Source organism: Rhodnius prolixus, unplaced genomic scaffold (assembly GCF_049639745.1).
Source record: "Rhodnius prolixus isolate KJV_2025 unplaced genomic scaffold, Rpr scaffold_4, whole genome shotgun sequence".
Classification (NCBI taxonomy): Eukaryota; Metazoa; Arthropoda; class Insecta; order Hemiptera; family Reduviidae; genus Rhodnius; species Rhodnius prolixus.
In genome coordinates this window covers 28,233,503-28,253,267 of record NW_027411614.1, presented here as the reverse complement: position 1 = coordinate 28,253,267, position 19,765 = coordinate 28,233,503, and the positions used below count along the sequence as shown (strand labels likewise).

General features: G+C 35.8%; 2 protein-coding genes across 2 annotated transcripts in view; one reads left to right on the top strand and one right to left on the bottom strand.

The window, feature by feature from the left end:
- The window catches only part of LOC141456045 (uncharacterized), a 51,268-nt gene extending 35,147 nt beyond the window's left edge, over window positions 1-16,121 (top strand). Inside the window, exon 5 of the transcript XR_012459561.1 lies at window positions 15,645-16,121. The gene's annotated coding sequence lies outside the window, so the exon portion shown is untranslated. The remainder of the gene's footprint in view (window positions 1-15,644) is intronic.
- LOC141456038 (transforming growth factor-beta-induced protein ig-h3) overlaps window positions 1-19,765 on the bottom strand; it is a 63,839-nt gene that overhangs the window by 25,839 nt on the left and 18,235 nt on the right. The gene's annotated exons all lie outside the window — the stretch shown is intronic.

Genomic DNA, 19,765 nt, shown 5'->3' with positions numbered 1-19,765 from the left:
TAAATAGGAATCTAGCCAGAATCACAAATTATTCGTTCGCATTACCGACTAAAGTAACATTGTAGATCTAGTAAGCACAGACTGGACATTACTCTTGTAGGAAAGCACTACGTAGCCTCATTGCTTTAGTAGAAAAGTTATACACATTAAATACATGAATTTTGTTTTCGAATACAAGTATGTTTATTAAAGAAGTACCTGAAGAACTATTAAGGTAATTATATTAAACTCATTATAAAAAATAACGTCTTTCAGATTTTTATTGCCTGAATAATATGATAAAATCATATATTTATTTTTGGAATTACTTAATATATTATTTCTTGGACAAATTTTATGCTAAATTTAAGAACGGTGTCCTGAGCAATAAAATGAAAACCACATTAATAAACAAATAATATCTTAAGAGATATTTCAAGTACAAAAATTGCGATGGCGAAAACGCTTAACAATCAACCTAAAGAAGCTTTCTTACAGAAAATATTCCAAATATTAGGTTGGAAGTTGTTCCAGATTTTTATTTATCGTGAATTCCCTTCAGTTGTGAAGGAGCTTGTTTATTGTCCCAAATGAACATCGAAATAAAATCCAATATTATATAATAAGTAAACATTATTTTTTAACATTTAGGTAAATGATATTTTTTTAATAAATTTCTGTTGTTCATTCGAGAGTAAGAGTGAAGAAGTACGTATATTTATTATGAAAGCATTATTTAAAAAAATAAAATAAATAAAAAAAAAAGAAGGAAAAAGTGCGTTGTCCACACGAGCTGATCAGGAGTACAAGTGCTGCCAGGAGCTCATACTCTTGTTTCCCCTCTCTCTCACACACACTCCCTCATCGTACACCATGACAATAAATCTCTCCTTGCACCGTGACTATAAATAAATGAATAAAAAACTGTGCACTTCTTGTTTATTATATTGTAAGCCACTTAAATTATGAATAATATTTGATTGCAATGATGGGACGCACCGTTATCAGCACTTTTATTTTTTTGAACTCTTATTAATCATTTTTTACAGTCCCTCGCCTCTGCTTTCATTCCTGTCGAACTAGCTCGCCCAGATGAATCGCCAGTAATCTCAAGACTCCCTGGGGGATTGAAGATAAACAATGATGTCCTCTAGAGCAGGGGTGGCCAACTTTTCTGGATATAAGATCTACTTTTTATCTTAAAAGTGTGTCGCGATCGACTTGTTGTCATAGGCGTAGTCTAAGGGGGAAGAAGGGGTGTGAAATGCATACAATGTTCATGCACTGTGTTTCAATATAAGGTGCATTCCAGCGAGGAATGGGTAGATAAGTAAAATATATTATTTTTTAAATCATTAAGTTTTCGAAATATAGGCTCATGAAGAAAATAAATTTCCAGACCCAACTTTTGATCGCAGCATTCCGGACGTGCGGTACCTAAAATATTCGATTTTCCGACACATTTTCAAGATAGATTTTTACTAACTTAAAATGCAATTTCATTTTTTTATCAACTGCAATGTATAAGTTGTTGTACTATTTGTTCGTAAAAATCCAGGAAAATTTATCATGAAAGAATAATATGACTTACTTTTTGCTAATCTATCAATAGCTCGCTGAGTACACCTCGTACTGAAATATAGATATACGGCTTATCTACCTACGTACAAAACAACAATAATCATTATTTAAAGGGCCAAAAAACTCACATCCAGGAGAATCTTCTACAATCGCTTCAAAGTCCATGGTACACGGAATTCCACCCCAGACATTGCGAGCGATCAACCGGTTACTTATTTACTTATTGTTTTCTACAGCTATTATAAAGACATAAATTACTTAATAATTTAAAAGTAAATATTCTAATGAAATTGATGTAGAAAACCAAATTTGGTTGAAGATTTTAGGCCCACTTTAGGGTTATTGGAGAGCCCTAAATGATCAAGTTCTCTGCCGTCTCTGTAGCCACTCGAACTGGGAAGAATTTATAGAATTTTACTAGTTCAAAAATACCACTCACTTCAAATGTGGTAAATCGCAAAATTACTTAATCAACAAAATGGCGGTTAGTAAAAGATTAATAGTAACTTGTATTAAGTCAATTTAAAATAATTTCTATCTAAACTGTTTCCATAGTTATGATGTGTAACATAGATACCAACTTAATCTTTTACGCAATTTTCTTTTAAATATTGGAATGAAAATTGGTGAATTTTTGAAACTGAATCCTCAAAGAAAATTAATGCTCTAAGACCTTTTTATACAAATATAATAGAATTAGATTCTTTTTATATGTGCTATGAAATAAAAAAACTGGTAAATGTACAGAGTTTAAATTTGGTTTAATTTTTATGGTTCAGAAAAATAAATTCCATTATAAAAATACTTTCTGTGGGTTTATATATTACAAATTTCTGAATAGTAGCTCTCCACATTACAACTAGCCTAACATTCTGACTTTAAGTTACCTAGGTCAAGATGAAACTGGTGGCTTTAGTGTTATTATTGCTGAGGATTCTTAGATGAGCTCACCATTTACTTGAAAATTTTCTAAATATAAGAATGGAGAAGATCCAATACTGGCGTTACTAAAATATTCATACCACGCCACCTTACAGGTTTGATGAAGTCAAGAAACTAAGATAATTTGTATAGAAAGAACAACTGTGCAATAAATGTAAGAAACACCATTTTAACCTGTTAAGTGTGTGACGTGTATACACGACAATCCAAATCTCTATTACGGTACGTTCGACGTGTATAATCGTTGTGAAAAATATAAAATTGCCATTAACTATAAAAACTCGAAATTTTAATAAAATAAATAAGAATATTATTTGGTGGGATGTTACCTTTATCTTACCAATAGAACTGCTAATTACGGAGGGGGTTGGTGGGAGCCAGTCAAATGATAAGTGGTTGGTACATGTTTGGTATCCGCGTTAGAGATTGGGAATTACGCACACAAATAGAAGCTCTCAACCCTTGTGCAACGCCGTTTTTACCTTAGATAGAAGTTCAGACCTCAGTACGAGCATGATTTCATTTTCCACAGAATTCAAAGCTCTTTTCTTCCTTGTAAAAAAGCTCTTGCCTCTCTAGTTAACGAGGCAATGCATACGTGAAGCGGTACAAGGTTTTTAAATGCACAGAATGCTCTGTAATCTCAAGCCCTAGAGATTGCAGAAAAAGACGCTTGCAGTGACTGTTACAACTATTGTAAACTTTTGGTTGTTTTGCCCTGCGTTCGACGTGTATACACGTCATTGTTTGATTTTAATTTCGCACTGTGGGGGGGGGGGGGGGTTAAAACCAAATTCCACGCTTAACTGGTTATGCCACTTTTATTAGTGAAGAAAATATATTTGTGCGGTGAGTTGTTACATTTTCAATATTTCCCATGTAATTAGTTACGAAACTTCAACTATGAACATAACTAATTAAGGTAAAGTTGCAAATATTTCTGCGCAATGTATGTAATATGAAGGAAAGAGTTGTATTGTCAAGTGGGCACTGAGCTGAAGCAAAAGTAGAGTGATTTGTCGAAAAGTTTTGTTAGTATGTTGAGCAAACTTCGTTAGGTTGGATTGGGTAACATATCACAACACTACATTTCTAGTGGTTTCCTAACTTTATCTCAACATGAAGGGCTTAACCCTCCGGGCAAGCCACCAGTAGCCCCTAGCTAGTGGGATTGTAACCCAGCTTTCCCACTGGACCTTTTCTCCCAATAAGACTAATCGAACCCGCTCGCTTTTCACACTCGTGAACTTTTGACTGGCAATTGTTCCTGTATAGACGCTGTTCCTGGCATACATTTTTTATTACTTTGATGGAAAAATAATTTAGCGCCAATTTAGGTTTCTATTTTAGACAGTTTAACCAACTTCGCCAAGACTAAATATCAAAAATTCCAAACTGCTCTCTCTACTTGCTCAAATCCTCTTGTACAGTCTCTCGCCTCCTCTGACATCCCTAACAATCCTACTCGCCGACTGAATCGCCAGTGGCCCCGCGACTTCCTTGCAGTCTGAAGAACTAAACATCATTATTCTCCTATCTCTCCTCTCTCCTCCTCACATTCTCCTCTCTCCTATAGAAAGTGCTACCGCTGGGTAGCTTCTCTCCTCCTGCTCTTCCCGCACCAATTCATCTTATTTACCTCCTATTTACTTATTGTATATATTTATACAGATTGTAAATTACAAAATAAATAATTTAAAAAAAAAATGTAGACAGTTTCTGACCCCAAAAACCGATCAATTCAGAAATGTGACCCGAGTATCTATGAGTTGAAAAGACAGGTAGGTTGGTTAGTCTTTTTGGGATAAACGTCCAGTGAAAGTACCGCTATATTATTACTGCAAACTTGGAAAACCAAAGGAATCTGGTGTTTTGATTTTCTTTTTCAAAAAAAAAAAAACCTAACCTGGAAAAAACTGTCTGAAAATCAATTTTGAAGATGCGGTTACAGAACAACCCCCAACTTCTTGCACATAATAATGGTGCATTCCTATCTCCAAATCTTGGATAGATGCTGTTGAACATGAACCCTACAAGATAACCACTCCTGGTGCTTCTTGTGCCGTCAAATTTAGACACCTTTTGAAGGAACTTCTCGCCTTGCTTGTTCAATATCTTGGATGTTGACCCCCCGAATGTTGAAATAAATGTTGAAAACCACTTTTGTCCGAACAATTGCAGGCTTTCCTAACAGTCATGATACTACCTGGCTCTCATATATTTGAACCATTACTAAAAAAGGATCGGCAACACGAATGACAGCTGGTGCAACAAACATATTATTAGAATGCTCGTTCTCCACGCCACCGATAAAAAAAAATAACATACACTGTCCAACTACTTGTCTGCAATTATTTTTTCTACTTTTCACTTTGCTTCGTCAATTTCTTCTAGAACGCCAATTCCATCTCGATTTTTCGATCTCTTAAAACACCAATTTATACAGTTCTCCACAAAAATTACCCCTATCCACCATGATAGATAAACGAATTCTACAAAACAAAAAAAAAAGAAAAACGTTGCCTCAGTAGTGCCAACTTTGATGATATATCACGAACAAACATGTCTTTTTAATACAAAAAGTTGGTCGCTGTTTATAAATAAAAGCTAAGACACAGCTATTTCCTATTTATTTTATTAGCTTTTAACTTTACGAAAAAGATGGTAAAAGATTTTTCTCTAAATCTGAGAATATCTTAAATATAAAAATAAATATAGAGAGAAATTGCAAAATTTGGCTGATTTTTGATAACAAATAATACGGCTATTTTTATAAACTATTCATAAGTTTAACAGTTCGAGTGGCCAAAAGATGAGAGGAGCACAAAATGAGTAGAGAGGCGCTAATGGCTTCAGCTGTCGATGCGCCGGAAAAAAAAAATGTTTAACCGTTGAAAAAAATTGTCTCAGGGGACAATTAATTAAAACTTTTCTCTTTTTAACCTCTTAATGTTGATATAACAACACTCTTTTAATCGGCGAATTTTAGACTGTCTAATGAGATGGTTACTCCATTTCATTAGACAGTCCATCTCCATCTACTAGAGAATTCCTCATTACCCCTAAAACGACGAACCAAGCTGAGAAATTCCTTATGTTTAACAACTTACAACACCAAATGACATTCATTTGTGAATATTTAAGTTTAAACGTCTACTGAAAGATTGGGAATTATTCCTTTTCCCCTTTTAAATGTATATAATCGATTTTGATTCCTTATGTTAACCACATTACAAATGAGAGCAAATATAATAAATAGAATTGAACAGTTCCGTAACCATAAAACACTATTATTAAAGAAGAGCTTAATTTCTTTTTGATCTTTTTTTTTTTTTTTATGATTTAAGGCGCGTCAACATCTATGGTTATTGGCGCCCGGAGCTTTTTCCAGTGCACTGCCGGCCTCCGGACAGTGTTCTCTCGTTACAGACAACACTGTCCATCACCGGACAGTGAGCTGTAAGAAGCTCCTAGGAAGAGAAAATCTAAGGGTCAGCAGCTGGATTCGAACTCGGGACCTCCGCGTGGGAGTACAGTATGCTAACCTCATAGCTAATCCTTTCTCTTTTTTGATCATTATTATAATTATTTATAATTTTGTCTGTGCCTATTGTCTCCAACATTTGTACCATGCGAGTCTTCAAGAGGTTAAAAGAGTTGAGCTTTCCTATGCACAAGATTTGTTAAATTTAACGTAATAATAAATTTTTCTGTTCTAACCAAACTCGTATATTAACTTCACAAGCTGCAACTGTTAGATAAAAATTGTTCAATTTTTTAACCATGATGAATAGTTTCCAGAAGGTAATCTAAGGTTTCTCGGTAAATTCCATGTCAAAAAACTTCTAACAAACCCTTCTTAGTCATTTAAACAGTAATCGATTACCTGTTGTGATGTAGTCATTCTTAGAAGTACGTCATGATGTTATTAATCATGTCCGTGCACGCTATAACCACTTTTACCTAAAGAGGATATGATATATATTTGTAAATGATAGACTCATGTCAAAAAAGAGATAAGACCTCTGACGAAATTAATTTACATTATCTTATTATATTAATATTACAACATTATTTAAGACTTGAATGAAAAATCCGAAATATTAAGTATTGACTTAATTTTCAAGCAAATTAGAAGATTTAATTTTCTGATTTAGACTTACAATAAGAAATACCTAGCTGACGAAGACCATTAAAATACCGCACTGACGTCATCTTCACAAAGTTTATTTTGGTTTATATATTTTTTTTAAAAAAAAAAAAAAAAAAAAAAACTATATTCCAAATTGAACCTGGTCAGGCTACAAATTATCCTTAACAATTAATAATTCTGAAACAAGCAAAATACATGCGCAAATCATTTTAAGGAATTTCCAATTTGTGTGTTTTTCCCAGCTTCAATGACGACTGCCAACCGACCTTAAACACGGGGTGGAACCAAAGGCCGACAACATTTTTTTTTTATTAAATTATTATTATGTATTTTCTCGATTATTAATTTAAAACTGTATAGTGCCCAACAAGTTAAATAGAATGTAGAGATAGAAATAAGAAGTAACACATGCATTGGGTACGTTGATAAAGTCATACCAATTGGAATACTTCCTAACTAGAAAATTGCTTTATTGAAGTAGATGGTCTCCAGGCCACTAGAGCTTCTGATAATGCCCAAGGTATTCAAGTAATGAGGATAATTGATGTTATCAGGGGATTGGCATGGGTGGAAAGGCTGGAATTGGAATTACCTATATCTACTAGTAACCAGATCGGAATTGGAAGATTTATTTAGGCCGTTATGGGTGGTATTGTTGGAGTTATAAAAGGGAGCATTCGTGATTAAGCGGAGGAATTTGGATTTGGATTTTTGGATGCGGCGAGAAGAATTTGAACGCAAATTATCTTTATTTTTTATTTATTCTGTTTTATTATTTCCACTATTTTATATTTACCAGGTTTTCTTATACATTTTTTGTGTTTTTCCTCTCTACCATGCTAATGATAGGAGAAAAATGTTGAAGAAGTTAGGCCCTAGTAGCGCAAGGAAAACTCAACCCCAAGCACGCTTTCTGATCTCAGTTTTTCATTTATTTTCCCAACGTTTCGATCTTCCTAAACATCCTCAAGGCTAAATATATTTATTGTATTAAGAATTAATTACATGTCTCCTAAAACATGAATCATTTGTATTAATAATTTCAATTATTATTAATTCCCAAATAATTCATTTGATTGGAACACACTTTGGGTATTTCAACTAAAGGCGGAGAATTTTCGTTATTTCAATATTTGCTCTTAATTCACGTTTTAAAGTAATCGCCTATTTTTGCTACTATTAATTAGATGTCGTGGACTGGACGGAAGCAGATACTTTACTTACTAACATTTTCTCTAAAAAAATAAAAAGTAGCTACTCGCGGAATACGAACTGGGGATCTCCCACTTACTGGCGCCCCTTAAATCTTGTTTTTTATGCTGCAAACGTCAGCAGTAAAAATTTTTTTTTAATCAGTAATAGATGTTGATACGACAAGAAGTGAACCTGTAGCTTAGTGGTATTTCAGTCGATTTCCCGTAAAGCATTTCTACAAATGTAATGCGCAGAATTCCAAGCATACCTATTGTTACTAAGTCGGAACTGGCTTCAAAATGATTAAAGTAAATAAGTGCTCTGATTATCGATCTATAAAATACTAAAATACATCAATGTGAAGACGTTCCTTACGGCGAGAAAGATCAGAGTATATACAGGGTGAGTATATACAGGGTAATGTCCATAGGCCTACTATGTGTAGTACATATGAAGTGGACTTCAAAGACGTATTGGTCAACTTCATATTTTCCACTGTTCTTGAGTGACGTCACTTTAATTTTTTTTAAAAAAACCATTACTTTTTTGCAATAAAAATGTTATTACTCAGAAATGAATATATAGTTTTCGTGACCGCAAATTGTTAAACTTAGGATGGAAGATTTGCGAGGAATCGGTCAAATAAAACAACTCGTCTCTTTGCCAACGTTTCGACAAATATATTGTCCTCTTCAGGGCGTGGCTATGCGGGTTGGTTGAGTTACAGAAACTGCAAATTAACCTTCGATTATAAAACTAGCACTTGGCCTGAATTTAAGGTACCAATGAGTAAATGATCATCATTAAAATTTAATTACTTTTTTAATTGTTTGGTGTAAATCTCTTGTTTGTAAAGTGCATTGTAGTTTTTAGTAAAGAGATTTCTATGTATTTAGTTTCAATATTTTTCAGCTACGTATTATTTGCAATTAACAAATCTTGTCAACAAAAAGGGGTTATTTAAAAGATGTAAATTCTACGTGTGGATTTAAAATAATACTCGTATAAATGAATTACAAAAGGAGCTTCTGAAAAAGTTAAAAATAGAAGTTGGATTACAATATAAAACTTGCTTAAATAGCTTTCCCTAATGGGAAATGACTCATAAACAATACATGACTTGTTTTAGCATTTCTACAATATATAACACAATACCATGGGCGAAGAAAGTAGATTCAGCAGGGAGGAACAAGAAGTTTAAAAAAAGGCAACACACTTGACCTAACAAGCGGGCGTTCACTGACGACTAGGCGCCGGACCACATTCTGCAATGACAAAAACAGGCCCCAAGCGCTTAAACAGTGAGCTGTTCAAAAAACTGGACTAGAATAAACTGGACTGATATATTTATGTCCAGAAGTGCTGCAGATAGAGTGGTATAACAAATAAGAAAAAGCTAACAGAGGGTAAGTTAATATTAAAAATGTGGGCGAAGAATAAGATGGTTTTGTTGTGAAGGAAAGGTCCGTTAGGTGTGTTAGATTATTTATATGAAGATAATATGTGGTTGTTATATTAAACTGTAAAGACTAAAGTGTGAGTCATGACTAAAATATCGGCAATCAGTGGGACCAGTGAAGGTAGAGAAGGGGGCGTGCTCGGTAGCCGAACGACCGGTCTGTGTCTAATTTAGTTCTAATAACTCCACGCCGCTTGGTCCCGCTGGCGATGCCGTTACCCCATCAGCAGCCCCTGCCATCGGCCACGCGCGCGCCACTCATTTCTTCTTTGGACAAAAAGAAAAAAGATGGGGATCACGTAAAAGAATAGCATCATCAAAAGTGTCAAGGACCTTCTGTTTTTTAAAGGAAAAACTCTTTCTTTTATTTTCGAATTCCCCGCTTACTTCTTATCTCTTCACATTAATCTTCAACTACTAGGGTGCATAAAGAAAATGAACACTTCTCTAATTAAATAATCATTTTGAATTTAAACCCATCCAAATTAGAGATAATCTTCACAGGATCAACAAAAGGTCCTCTCTCCTCTTTGCGTAGATTGCGATGAGGCGGAGGATTTCAGACATATAATAATGATATGTCAACGTTATGTAGTAGAAAGGAAATGAATGTTAGAACGACATATACAGATATTTAGATGCACCCTTTCGCTATGAAGACATAATATTCTCCACCAACATCTATGTGCTTAAATCTTTAGCGGAGCTAGCAAAGAAATATGAATGTATTTAAAAGTTATAGCCGATTAGAATGAATGCAAGAAAATGATTAGAGAAGAATTAAGTGATTTTAATTTAGGTTAAGCTATAAGGATGGCAAGAATATAGAGTACTGATCCATCCATTAGCTGTAGTTTATGCAAATAGTTGTATATAGTAGAGGGATGAATGTGTGAAGCGAATGTATTTATAAGTAAGAATGGAGAGTGAGTGATATTCTAGTGATAATGGCCTATCCATGTAGTGTATAGTGTAAATATGTAATAGATGTAGAAATGGTCGTGCTTTGTGTAGTTGTACTTTGCTATTAAAACTTGCGCTGAGAAAAATCTACGAATGGATCTTAGAAATAGGGAGATTTGCATCTTTTCGGACAGCCAGGCTGCACTGAAGGCCCTTACCTCTTTCAGAACCACCTCTTCCCTGGTTTAGGATTGTAGAATGGCCATAGAATAAGAGGCCCGGCATAATAAAGTTCGGCTGGAATGGGTGCCGGGCCATGTGGGAATTAAGGGGAATGAACTAGCTGATCAACTGGCCATGAATGGAGATAGTACTCCCCCGGTCCTGGGGATCACCAAGGGTGCAGTTCGTGAGGCACTCATAGATTGGATCTGAAGAGAACATGAAAAGAACTGGCTGATGCTTCCCGGGGTCAAACACGGCAAGAGTGTCATGCCCTTGCTGTGTAAACAAAGAACCAAAGAGACTTTGGGCTTGGGCAGAAATCAGATTACCCTGGTCATAGGCCTATTCACAGGGCATGGCAGGTTCAGGAAGCACCTGCACAAGGTGGGGCTTATTAGCTCGGAACCGTTTTGTGCAGACTGTGTCCAGAAGAGGAGGAGACGGTCTCACACTTGTTGTTCGATTGTGTTGCAATCGAGAGACAGCGCTACGATATCTTTGGAACTTTGAGGCCAAGGGAGATTATAGCGCAGAAGGAACTGGTAGGGAAAGTCCTCAATCTTCCTAGAAGGGGAGGTTTCATCTACTTGACTTAAAGGGGAAGGCACAATAAGCCTCTTGTGGCTGCGGTGCCGTGGGGCATGGGTACCGTCCCGCCTTTTCAAAATCTAAAAAAAAATCTATTATTACTCACGAGAATTGAACGGGCGATCTCCCACTTACAAAAACCACGCTTCTTAACCACTACACCAAACTGCTACCCCTTAATTTATGTTTATAAAGCTGCAAACGACAGCAGTAAAGTTGTTCTTTTTATATCAGTAATAAGTGTCGATAAGATGAGAGGTGAATCTGTAGGAACTATAAGAATTTTCTTGCCAGAACTATAGTCAATTTGTGCAATTTTTTGTTGGTTGGCGCAAACGTTGCAAAACACTTTAATCCTTTGAACGTAAGTATATAAGGTGAAAGATCATTGTCACTGATGACGATAACTTTCAAATAGCGCACCTCTTGCGACAGAGGTCACACATAATCAAAAAGTTCTGCTATTGTGTACAAACCTCTTCTGTATACATTCGTTAAAACGCCTTTTCATGACCAAAAAATAAAAGCCTGTGAAATCAATTTCGATAATTACAAGTTTGTAGACTTCTTCTAATAGCAAAAAACAATAAATAATGAAATTAAAAGAGGAAAAGAGAAAGAACACAATATTTTGTTGCTTTTTTCAATTGCCAGTTTAAACAGAAAGTAAATATAATTATTGTTTTGCATTTCTCATCACTGTTCATTCTTGTTTGCCATTTTTATGAACAATTTCTTGAACAAAAGCAAAAAACTGAAATCTAAAGTAAAGATTCCAAGAAAACAAAAAAGTGAAAATTGGGAAAAATGAAGGGAGAGGGAGAATTGAGTAAATAAATGAAAACCAGAGATGGGACAATGTTACAGTCGGCAATTATGTAGTGAACGGATGAAAAGAGAGTATAACTGTTCGAGCTCACTAATTAAATTTTGTCCGTTTTCAATTCATACTGATGGGTCTCTCGTCCTACAATTTTTTTTTTTTCTATAATTGTTTTCATTTTAATAAATGTTTCATTATTAATATTTCAATAAATTCAATTTTATTAAAGAAAGATAAGGTTATCGACCAACAAGACTGGCATGTTTAGATTGAAGAATAAATTACTTAAATATTATTTCAAATATAATCTATTTCAAAAAATGATTACAAAAATTTAATTTCAACAACAGGGGAGTATACGAGGGTCGTTTGAAAAGTCCGTGCAAAAATAAAAACTACTTAATTTTTGGGGGTAAACCTTTTTTATTTTTCAACATAGTCTCCTTTTAGGCTTATACACTTCGTCCAACGCTGCTCTAGTTTGTTGATCCCTTCCGAATAATAGGATTTGTCCAAGTCTGAAAAATAGCCATTCGTTTCTGCAATCACCCCCTCGTTTCAATAAAATCTTTTTCCCGCCAGCCATTTCTTCATATTGGGGAACAAATAGTAGTCCGAGGGAGCCAAGTCTGGAGAATAGGGGGGATGTGAAAAGAGTTGGAACCCTATTTCCATTAATTTTGCGACCACAACTGCTGAGGTGTGAGCTGGTGCGTTGTCGTGATGGAAAAGGACTTTTTTGTGGGCCAATCGTGGGCGTTTTTCTTGCAGCTCGGTTTTCAAACGGTCCAATAACGATGAATAATATGCACCTGTAATAGTTTTACCCTTTTCCAGATAGTCGATGAGGATTATTCCTTGCGAATCCCAAAAGACAGTCGCCATCCGGCCGAAGGAACGGTCTTCGCCTTTTTTGGCGCAGATTCCCCCTTGGTAACCCATTGTTTAGATTGTTCTTTGGTCTCAGGAGTGTAGTGATGTATCCATGTTTCATCCACAATGACGAAACGACGCTTAAAGTCCTGCGGATTCTTCTGGAACAGCTGCAAACCGTCCTTGCAACACTTCACACGATTTCGTTTTTGGTCAAGCGTGAGCAATCGCGGCACCCATCTTGCGGATAGCTTTGTCATGTCCAAATGTTGATGCAAAATATTATGTACCCGTTCATTCGAGATGCCCACAGCACTAGCAATCTCACGCACCTTCACTCTTCTGTCATCCATCACCATATCATGGATTTTATCAATGATTTCTGGAGTAGTAACCTCAACAGGGCGTCCAGAACGTTCAGCGTCACTTGTGCCCACATGGCCACTCCGAAAATTTTGAAACCACTTATAAACTGTTCTAATCGAAGGTGCAGAGTCACCATAATGTTTATCAAGCTTCTCTTTAGTCTCCTGAGGCGTTTTGCCTTTCATAAAGTAGTGTTTAATCAACACACGAAATTCTTTTTCGTCCATTTTTTGAAAATCACTCGACTTCTCGATTCAAACGAATGCCAAACACAAAGAAATAGACCGATCTGGCTGAAACTTGGTGTGTGTTCTTCCAAGAGATGCTACTAACTAAACATAACCTCGATACGCGCCAGTGGTGCTATCTCTCTGACTTTGCACGGACTTTTCAAACGACCCTCGTACTTGGCCCCGTTCTCTACACAGTATACACATCAGACATACCTGTACAACCCTCTACACTACTCTGTACATATGCAGACGATACAGCCATACTAGCTACAAGTACACATCCTGCATCAGCTTCATACAAGTTACAGATACATTTACATAAAATAGAATCCTGGGCAAAGAAATGGCGGATTAAAATGAACCCACAGAAATGCCACGTGTACTGTCCGGCGGGGCTTCTGTCCACCTGTCTTCTTCATCAGCAATCCTCTTCCTTGTACAGATCTGATGCACTACCTTGGGCTCTACATAGACAAACGACTCACGTGGAACCCACACACTAGACTTAAAATACGAAACGTGTGAAACTGCTTTACAGACTTCTTGGACGACGCTCCAAATTGCCCTTAGAACTCAAACGTTTAACAAACAACACTCTTCTCAAACCTATGTGCACTTACGGACTAGAGCTGTGGGGTTCAGCCAAAACCTACAAACATACGGACTGTACAGATATTTCTGTCAAAACTCCTCCGACAGATAGCTGACGCTCCTTTCTACGGTGACTAACCTCACTCTTCACTACGACCTCAACATTCCCTTCATAGACCAATTCTCTAAGACTAAATACCAAAAATTCCATACTACTCTCTCGACCAGCTCTAATCCTCTTGTACTGTCTCTCGCTTCCTCTGACATCCCTAATACTCCTCGCCGACTGAATCGCCAGTGGCCCAGCGACTTCCTTGTAGGCTGAAGACCTAAACTATTACTCTCCTCTCTCCTCCTCGTATTCTCCTCCTCACATTCTCCTCTCTCCTATAGAGAGTGCTACCACTGGGTAGTTTCTCTCCTCCTGCTCTCCTCCCGCACCAGTTCATCATAGTCTTCATATTTACTTATTGTATACTGTATACAGATTGTAAATAACAAAATAAATTAAAAAAAAAAAAAAATTCAACAAAATTACTAGAAATAACAGGGTTCAAAGTACCTATTTGAAAACAATGTTTTCAAATAACGTTGAAACCGTTTTATTTAATTTAACGTATCGTTTTTATTTTTTTTTTTAATAATCGGTAATAACAATTTGTCTATATTTTGTAAGAAATCTGCAATCTCATCTCTCCTCATTAGAACAGTGGTTCAAGAAATGGGCTATAAAGCTTAATGAAACTAAGCGACAAAACATCACCTTCACTCTTCGTCGCATTACTCTTCCTCCAGTCATCTATATCCTAACACCTCTACCAGTAGTGAAGGTTGCCCACTACCTTGGGCTTTACTTAGACCGAAGACTTTCTTGGAGCCCCCACACTAGACTTAAAAGAACAGAACTAAACAGACGCTATCGACTAATTAAAAGACTCTTAGACGATAGATCAAAACTCTCTCTGGACATTTATACTTCTATTTTAAAACCCATCTGGGCGTATGGAATAGAGCTGTGGGGTTCAACTAAACGCTCCAATCTTCAATGGATTCAATCTCTACAATCTAAAATACTTCGAACTATCGTAAACGCTCCATTCTATGTCTCCAACCTGACTATTATATTTATGTTAAAAAGTTAATATTATGTTTGCAAGCTGTTATTAGTAGAACAGTGAACAAAAATGAGAAATTCTGTCCAATCATTTCTTCCAGAATTTATCTTTTAGTATCTTAAATTATAGCGAATAAGTTACATTTATTTTATTTTAAGAATATTTTAATAGATATTCAAGAATGCCTGACGAATAAATGTTAAATCACCCCCGCATCCATTATTTCAGTTCATGAAGCTGGTTTTTTTAACATTTAACGTAACTTAAATCACTTTAAATTACCATTATACGTATAGTTCTTTAGAAGTACCAAAAACTTGTGCGCGGTTCTACATGATACATTTTTGGTCTGTGATGTACAATCAACGCAAAATGATGAAAACTTTTCTTTTTACAAAAATCTGTTTTGATCTTATTTAAATATCTTATTTAGATTATACTGAAATCCAGGCCTTTGCGCAATATCGTACAAATTTTGTAGCCAGAATTGGTTAACAACGCTAAACAATTAGTTGATATATAAACCATAATAACTAAATTATATATTAAAAACCTATAATATCCAGTTAAAACGTTTTTTAAAATGTTTATTTTTTATTAATAGTGTTAAATTTTCCAGGCTTCACTTAAGTATGAAACGAGATATGAAAATACTGCACGCAAATGTCGCAAGGACAAACTACTGAATCCTCAGCGATACATAAGAACATAATGCAAGAAAGTCTAAGAAAGGCTCATCCTGAAGAAGAATCAATGACAATTAGCTGTGCACCAGTCTGCCAGTCTTTCTAAATAAAGGAAATAAATTCTTTATGAAGCAAATTTATGCTTCAGCAAATATTATTGCTACAATTTAATTACAACCATTTGTTACACTGTAAGAGCACGTGCTTCATTTGTGTAATTGTCCATCATAGTTACTTAACATTTCCATGAAATCGTAGTATATTATTTAAATGCTTGCGCTTGTATTTAATGTCCCTAAGCAAACCCATGTTAATTAGACAGTAAGAGGAGCATTAAAAATAATGCATAGATAAGCCTAATATCTTGGAATGTCGTGGAATCCGCCATCATTAGTATAACAATCAAGTAATAGTAATAAGTAAAGTGATCGCTCATTTTTTTCAGGCAGAGCTTAACGTCAAAATACCAATTAGGTGTCTTCGCGGACGGTGGCGGAAGCAAATTTCTTTATTATTAATTTTTTTCATAACCACTGCACTTGCACCCGTGGTAAAAGTAGATTCTAACCAGCTTGGTGGTCGAAGGATAACTAAACAATAACTTGAGTATGAAATTAATTTACGGAAGGGAGGAGATAAACTCAGTAGTTGGCGTACGAGGTGTGGCTATTAAATAACGAGACTATTGCTGTAAAACATTTTATTTTAAATTTAAACATATTTAGTTATTATCACCTTCAATATACACCCCTCCCCTATCCATATAACGCTCCATGCGAATTTACCATTGTTCGAAACAGTGCTGGAAGTCTTTTTCTCTGTGAGCTCCTGCATGACGCGTGCCGCTTTTTCTTTCACAGCTTCAACGGACTGAAATCGTGTTCCTTTTAATGGAGATTTGACTTTGGGGAACAGATAAAAGTCACAAGGGGGCCAGGTCAGGCGAATAAGGCAGATGGCCTAAAACTGGGATGTTGTACTTGGCTAGAAACGTCTTGACAGACAATGCAGTGTGAGCCGGCGCGTTGTCTTGATGGAGAACCCGTGACTTGTTCTTCCACAAATCGGGTCGTTTTTTCCTTACTCTTTCACGGAGTTAAGCAAGTACCTCACGGTAGTAATGTTGATTAATTATAATCGATATTTTCATCCGTTTTGGACGTGGAAGGGCGACCTGGGCGGTCATCATCTCCGATGTCTTCTCGGCCATCTTTAAAACGCTTGAACCACTCAAAAACCTGCGCACGTGATAAACATTCATCGCCATAAACTTCTTTTAATAAAAGATAAGTTTCAGTAGCGGTTTTACCCAGTTTCATGTGAAATTTCACGACAATTCATTGCTCTACTACAATGTTTTGGGCAAAACGAAACTAACACCTCTTACACAAACGACGGTTCCAGTCAGACAGATTTCTCTGCAAGCACGTGAAACGCTACAATTGAAAGAGAAGGCTCTACGCTGCACAGCTGTCGGTTGTTAAGATTTGGCGCATGCATAGTTCTTCTGTAGCAGCATCAGTCTCGTAATTTAATAGCCACACCTCGTATACTGGATTTGAAATCCTGCTACCTCTTACGATTCTTTTCTTTCTCAGAGCTTCTTACAGCTCTCTGTCTGGTGATGTAACTAGAGAACACTGTACGGCGGCCGGTAGTGCACAAAGTTACGGCGCCAAAAAACCCAAAATGTTGACTTGATTTGGTAATTTGGAGTCTACCGAGTAAGAAAGTTAGATGAAAAAGGAAATAAACAAATTAAAGCAAATTAACGTTAATAATAAATTAAATTGGGAATAATCATTGTTAAATGAACGAAGTGCAGTAGTTCGGGACAATTATCCTGTAACATTGAGGCAATTAAAACTAATTAATACTTGGACACCATGTTTATATTGAGAAAAACGCTGATTGTTGACTTCTATCCCATTATTCTATCCGATAGTTATCCGGTATTAAGTGATAGTACTCTAACTATTCCCAATTTTTGAAAAAAAGTATTCAATCGCGCAGAACTTTACAAGTTGAATTTTTGTAGGCGCATCTTATGTAATATTTAAGATACCATGGCAATATGATATTTAAAACTAGCCCAGTACAAGGCAAAAAAAAGAAAGAATGCGCGTCGGTCAAGGATTCTTTGTTTACTTCTAAAGAACATATAAACAACTCAGACAGAAATCATTGGAAATTATCAAAAATGAGTCATCAGAATGATGTAGTTAATTTGCATTAGCCTGTTGATTCACTGGAATTTCCGCTTTAATTATTTACATCCGGATTCTATTTATTAGAAATAAGTATTTATAAAACTAATATGCAATAAGTAATACAGCATATTATTTTTTTTTCACTTACAATGTTACAGTTACCTTTGAAGGAAGAGAAAAGGTCTTGCAAAAATATAAATATAAAATAATTTAAAATTAAAATTATTTCAGAAAACAATAATAATCATATGTACACTATCCAAAAGTATAACATCATTAACTGAATAACATAGTATTTAATAACTTCGATAACTATAAAAATACGAGGTGTGTTCAAAAAGTAACGGGAATTTTTAAATTTCGCGGGTTTGGAGAGTCTGATTGTAAAATTTTTTTTTTTATTATGTTGGTACACATGCCCCTGAAGTACGATAAAATTTTAAGTAATATTCATTGTTTACTTCTTAAGTGGCAGCCGTTAAGGTTAGACGTGTTTTTCGAGCTTGGCGATTTTTGTTTGTTAAAAAAAATGGATCAAAGAATTTGTATTAAATTTTGCGTAAAAAATGAAATAAAGTGTAATAAAGTGTGTGAAATGTTAATAAAGGCATATGGTGAGTCTGCTATGAGTAAAACAAGGATTTACGAGTGGTATAAGCGTTTTCAAGATGGCCGCGAAAACGTTGAAGATGACGAACGACCTGGACGTCCAAGCACATCAACAACCGATGAAAACGTGAAAAAAGTGAAAGAAATGGTTATGAACGATCGCCGAATCACAATCAGAGAAGTCGCTGATGATGTTGCCATATCAATTGGCTCATGCTATGAAATTTTTTCGGATGTTTTTGGGTATGAAACGTGTGGCAGCAAAATTTGTTCCAAAATTGTTGAATTTCGAACAAAAACAGCGGAGAATGGAAGTTGCTCAAGAGTCACTCAATGAAGTCGACAACGATGCGGATCTACTGAAACGTGTTATAACAGGTGACGAAACATGGGTTTACGGATATGATGTCGAAACTAAGGCTCAATCGTCCCAGTGGAGGCATTCTGGATCGCCAAGACCGAAAAAGGCTCGACAAGTGCGGTCGAATGTGAAGGTTATGCTCACTGTGTTCTTCGATTTTAATGGCATAGTGCATCATGAATTCTTGCCACAAGGTCAAACAATCAATAAGGAGTACTACCTACAAGTTCAACGCCGTTTGCGTGAAGCAATCCGAAAAAAACGCCCGGATTTGTGGCAAAACAATTCATGGATTTTGCACCACGATAATGCACCTGCTCACACTTCATTGCTTGTTCGTGAATTTTTGGCCAAAAACAAAACTTTAACGATGCCCCAGCCTCCATATTCGCCAGACATGGCTCCATGTGATTTTTTTCTATTTCCAAACATAAAGAGAACATTAAAAGGCCGTCGTTTTACAAGCATAGATGACATTAAAAGCGAATCGCTGAAAGAGCTGAAAGCTATCACAAAGATCGAGTTTCAGAAGTGTTTCGAGGATTGGAAAAAGCGCTGGCACAAGTGTATTGTATGCGAAGGGGACTACTTTGAAGGCGACAATATTAATGTAGATGAATAAATAAATATTTTTTTCAAAAAACGAAAATTCCCGTTACTTTTTGAACACACCTCGTAGATTGATTCGAACAAAACTTTGAAATTGTTTTAATTGGAACAGAAAATTAGTATTTTTAAAGGGGTCAATTTAATCAAAAGCACTTACGTTAAATGTCAGAATTTAAACGTTTGTTGCTTCTTACTTATTTAATGTCAATAAATGCCTGTCCCAATCAATTTTATATTCTTGGGCTAAAGATTTGTTTTCTTTCAT